The sequence below is a fragment of the Jaculus jaculus genome, chromosome 2 (genome assembly GCF_020740685.1).
Source record: "Jaculus jaculus isolate mJacJac1 chromosome 2, mJacJac1.mat.Y.cur, whole genome shotgun sequence".
NCBI lineage: Eukaryota > Metazoa > Chordata > Mammalia > Rodentia > Dipodidae > Jaculus > Jaculus jaculus.
The window spans coordinates 52681236-52687235 of NC_059103.1; positions in this window are offsets into that span (position 1 = coordinate 52681236).

Below are 6000 nucleotides of genomic sequence, written 5' to 3' on the forward strand. Positions count from 1 at the left end.
AGTAGAATACTTTCCAGATCCATCCATTTTTCTGCAAATTTCATAACTTCATTTTTCTTTACCGCTGAGTAGAACTCCATTGTATAAATGTGCCACATCTTCATTATCCACTCATCAGTTGAGGAACATCTAGGTTGATTCCATTTCCCAGCTATTATAAATTGAGCAGCAATAAACATGGTTGAGCACGTACTTCAAAGGAAATGAGATGAGTCCTTAGGATATATGCCTAGGAGTGCTATAGCTGGGTCATATGGTAGATCAATCTTTAGCTGTTTTAGGAACCTCCAAACTGATTTCCACAATGACTGGACCTGATTGCATTCCCACCAGCAGTGTAGAAGGGTTCCTCTTTTTCCACATCCCCACCAACATTTATGATCATTTGTTTTCATGATGGTAGCCAATCAGACAGGAGTGAAATGGAATCTCAATGTAGTCTTAATCTGCATTTCCCTGATGACTAGTGACGTAGAACATTTTTTTAGATGCTTCTATGCCATTCGTATTTCTTCGTTAGAGAATGTCTATTTAGTTCCATAGCCCATTTTTTGATTGGCTTGTTTGATTTCTTATTATTTAACTTTTTGAGTTCTTTGTATATCCTAGATATTAATCCTTTAGCAGATATATAGCTGGCAAATTTTTTTCTCCATTCTATAGGTTGCCTCTTTGCTTTACTCACTGTGTGCTTTGCAGTGTACAATCTTTGTAATTTCATGAGATCCCAGTGATTAATCTGTGGTTTTATTGCCTGAGCAATTGGGGTTGTATTAAGAAAGTATTTGCCAAGACCAATATGTTGAAGGGTTTCCCCTACTTTTTCCTCTAGCAGTTTCAGAGTTTCAGGTCTGATGTTAAGGTCTTTAATCCATTTGGACTTAATTCTTGTGCATGGCAAGAGAGAAGAATCTATTTTCATCCTTCTACAGATATATATCCAGTTTTCCTAACACCATTTGCTGAAGAGGCTGTCTTTTCTCCAATGAGTATTTTTGGCATTTTTATTGAACATCAAGTGGCTATAGCTACCTGGGCTTACATCTGGGTCCTCTATTCTGTTCCAGTGATCTACATGTCTGTTTTTGTGCCAGTACCACACTGTTTTTGTTTCTATGGCTCTGTAGTATAGGTTAAAATCAGGTATGGTGATACCACCAGCCTTATTTTTGTTGCTCAGTATTATTTTAGATACTTGAGTTTTTTTGTGATTCCAAATGAATTTTTGTATTGTTTTTTCTATTTCCATGAAGAATGCCTTTGAAATTTTGATAGGGACTGCATTAAATGTGGAGATTGCTTTAGGTAAGATTGCCATTTTCACAATATTGATTCTTCCAATCCAGGAACAAGGGATGTTTCTCCACTTTCTAGAGTCTTCTGCAATTTCTCGCTTGAGTGTTTTAAAGTTCTCATTGTAGAGATTCTTTACTTCCTTGGTTAGGTTTATTCTAAGGTACTTTATTGTTATTGTTTTTTTTTTGTTGTTTTTTTTTTTTTGATGCAATTGTGAATGGGAGTGATTCTCTGATTTTATCCTCTGTGTGTTTGTTGTTAGCATATATGAAGGCTACTGATTTCTGTGTATTTATTTTGTATCCTGCTACATGGCTGTAAGTTTTGATCAGCTCTAACAGTTTGCTAGTAGAGCCTTTAGGGTCCTTTATGTATAGAATCATGTCATCTGCAAATAATGATAACTTGATTTCTTTCTTTCCAATTTGTATCCCTTTTATGTGTGTCTCTTGACTTATTGCTATGGCTAAGACTTCCAAAACTATACTAAATAAAAGTGGGGACAGTGGACTCCCTTGTCTTGTTCCTCATTTTAGTGGAAAAGCTTCCAGTTTTTCCCCATTTAGTAATATGTTGGCTGTAGGCTTATCATAAATAGCTTTTATCATATTGAGATATGATCCTTCTATTCCCAGTCTCTGTAGGACTTTTATTATGAAGGGATGTTGGATTTTGTCAAACTCTTTCTCTGCATCTAATGAGATGAACATGTGATTTTTGTACTTCAACCTATTAATATAATGTATTACATTTATAGATTTGCATATGTTGAACCATCCCTGCATCTCTGGGATAAAGCTTACTTGGTCTGGGTGAATGATCTTTCTGATATATTCTTGTATTCTGTTTGCCAATATTTTGTTGAGAATTTTTGCATCTATGTTCATGGGGGAGATTGGTCTATAATTTTCTTTTTTTGTTCTATCTTTGCCTGGTTTAGGTATCAAGGTGATGCTGGCTTCATAGAAGGAATTTGGTAGAATTCCTTCTTTTTCTATTTCCTGGAAAAGCTTAAGAAGCAATGGTTTTAGCTCTTGTTGAAAGTCTGGTAAAATTCAGCAGTGAATCCATCTGGGCCTGGGCTTTTTTTAGTTTAGAGATTATTGATAACTGTTCGGATCTCCATGCTTGTTATAGGTCTATTTAAGTGATTATTCTCATCTTGATTTAATTTAGGTAGGTCATATAAACCAAGGAAATCACCCATTTCTTTCAGATTTTCATACTTTGTGGAGTATATGCTTTTATAGTATGTCCCTATGATTTTTTTAATTTCTCTGGAATCTGTTGTGGTGTTACCTTGTTCATCTCTGATTTTATTAATTTGTGTCTCTTCTCTATTTCTTTTGGTCAGATTTGCTAAGGGTTTATCAATCTTGTATATCCAATCAAAGAAACAGCTCTTTGTTTCATTAATTCTTTGGATTGTTTTTTTTTTTTGTTTGTTTGTTTGTTTCTATTTCATTAATTTCTGCCCTAATCTTTATTGTTTCTTCCCATCTACTGATTTCTGGTTTGGCTTGAACTTCTTTTTCCAAGGCTTTAAGGTGAAGCATTAGGTCATTTACTTAGACCTTTCTAATTTCTTAAAATAGGCACTTAAAGATATAAATTTACCTCTTAGAACTACCTTTATTGTGTCCCAGAGATTTTGGAATGTTGTGCTCTCATTATCATTTGACTATAAATTTTTTGATTTCCTTCTTGATTTCTTCATTGACCCATTCATCATTTAGTAGTGTATTGTTTAGTTTCCATGATTTTGTGTATCCTCTAAGCCTTTCTTGCTACTGATTTGTAGTTTAATTCCATTGTGGTCAGATAGAATGCAAAGAATTATTTCAATTTTCCTGAATTTGTTAAGATTTGCTTTGTGTCCAAATATATGGTCTATTTTAGAGAATGTTCCATGTGCTGCTGAAAAGAATGTATATTCTGCAGCCTTTGGATGAACTGTCCTGTATATATCTGTTAGGTCCATTCCTTCTATGACCTCATTTAGTCCAGATGCCTCTCTGTTTATTCTTTCCCGGGATGACCTGTCAATTGATGAGAGTGGGGTGTTAATGTCACCCACCACCACTGTGTTTGGTGTTATCTGTGACCTTAGTTCTAATAGTGTTTGTTTGATGAATTTGGGAGCCCCCATGTTAGGTGCATATATGTTTAGGATTGTAATTTCCTCCTGTTGGAGTGTGCCCTTAATCAATATAAAGTGACCTTCCTTATCTTTCTTGACTAACACTGGACTGAAGTCTACCTTCTCTGATATTAGGATAGCAACCCCTGTTTGTTTTCTAGGCTGCTTTGCTTGAAACACCGTTTTCCAATCTTTCACCCTAAGGTAATGTCTATCCTTTGTTGAAAGGTGAGTTTCTTGGAGACAACAAATTGTAGGATCCTGCTTTTTAACCTAGTCTGCAAACCTGTGTTTTAGTTGGGGCATTGACGCCATTGGTATTAAGAGATATTATTGAAAGGTGTGTATTTATGTGTTTTTTTTTTGTTGTTGTGTTTTTTTTTGGTTTTTTTTTGTGGTTCTGGTTCTAGTATTTGAGTATTGCTTGTTTTTTCCAGGTTCCTTATATGTGTGCTTTTCCTTTTCTTCAGCATGGAGGATTCTATTAAGTATTTTCTGTAGAGATGGTTTTGTCTTCAAATACTCCTTTAACCTGCTTTTGTCATTGAATGTCCTTGTTTCTCTGTCTATTTGAATGGATAGCTTTGCAGGATAAAGTAACCTTGGTTGACAGTTACCTTTCAGAACTTGGAATATATCACTCCAAGCCCCTCTGGCTTTTAAAGTTGGTGTTGAATAATCTGCTGTAATCCTGATGGGCTTGCCTTTGTAGGTAACTTGATTTTTCTCTCTAACTGCTTTCAATATTTTTTCTTTGGTATGTGTGTTTGGAAGTTTGATTACAATATGGTGAGGAGAGGTTCTTTCCAGGTTTTGTCTGGCTGGGGTTCTAAAGGCTTCCTGTATCTATATTGGCACCTTTTTCCCAATTTGGGGGAAGTTTTCTTCTATGATATTGTTGAAGACACCTACTATGCCTTTGGTGTGGAATTCTTCTTCCTTCTACTATGCCCTGAATTCTTACATTTGATCTTTTCATAGTGTTGTGAATATCTTGAAATTCCCACTCATACTTTTCTGTAAGTTTGTCTTTCTCTTTGTTGGACTGTATTAGATCTGCCACCTGGTCTTCTAGCTTAGATATTCTGTCCTCTCCTTCATCCATTCTACTGGTGAGATTTTTCTACAGTTTTTTATTTCATTAACTGTGTTCTTCATTGCTAGTATTTCTGACTGAGATTTCTTTATTATTTCTATTTCCTTATTTATGTCTTGTATTGCCTTCTTTATTTCATTAAGTTGGTGTCCTGCATCTCTTTTGATTTCCTCTTTGATTCCTTTGATTTCCTCTTTGATTTTTCTTTGATTCCTTTGATTTGTTCTTTGACTTCTTTGAACATATTTACAATCATTCTTTTGAAATCTTTCTCAGGCATTTCCTCTAACCCATTCTCACTGGAGGTCATTTCTGATGCATTAATACTTTTAGGTGGATTTATATTGTCTTGCTTTTTAGTGTTTCTTGTGTTATAATGTATATATTTTTGCATCTTGGATTAAGTTAATGCTTGGACTTGCTAGCTAGCTGGGTATTCTTAGCTGTATCAATTGATTTGATGTTATATATCTTCATGGTAGGAGCTTAAGGTGTTAGGTGTGGCTCTTGAGACTCTCAGAATATCTACAAAGGTGTTCCTAGGGGTTAAGATTCCCTGCTATGGGAGTATTTAAGTAGGCTGAGTGGAATAAACTACAGGTAGATTCTAAAATTTAACTAAATACTGTACACATTCAATCAAAAACAGCAACGAGTATTTATGCAAGAGTAGTTATTATGGGGCTGGAGAGATGGCTTAGCGGTTAAGCGCTTGCCTGTGAAGCCTAAGGACCCCGGTTTGAGGCTCGGTTACCCAGGTCCCACGTTAGCCAGATGCACAAGGGGGCGCACGCGTCTGGAGTTCGTTTGCAGAGGATGGAAGCCCTGGCGCACCCATTCTCTGTCTTTCTCTCTGTGTCTGTCTCTCTCAAATAAATAAATAAATAAAAATTTTTTAAAAAAAAGAGTAGTTATTATGAAAACTAGATCTGCCAGGTGTGGTGGCGCATGCCTTTAATCCCAGCACTTGGGAGGCAGAGGTAGGAGGATTGCCATGAGTTGAAGGCCACCCTGAGATGACCCTACCTCAAAAAACAAAAAACAAAACAAAACAAAGAAAACAGATCCTGTATCAACAAAGAGGTTAAGATTTCTGGTCTGTTGAGGTATCCAAGTCAGCTTGTGACCAAGTGAGACTCTTCCCTGGTGCAATCCCAGTTACCTTTTTGGATGATTTTGGTCTCAGTCAATTTTCTGGCTGTGTCATTGGGCTGCTGTTCTGTTTTCTGGAGCTGGGCACTGGCTTTTCCTGCGGGGCAAACCGTGCCTGGCAACTGTGGCCTTGCCAATTGGTACCCGCACTGGTGGAACCTCTACTGCTCCTGCTGATGCTGCCGCTGCTGGATCTGTCACTGCTGCTGCTGTAGCTGCCACTTCTGGATCTGTCACTGCTGCCTCTGAAGCTGCCGGTGTTGCCACTGAAGCTACTGCTACTGGATTTGCTGCTGCTGGGGCCGCTGTTGCCGGT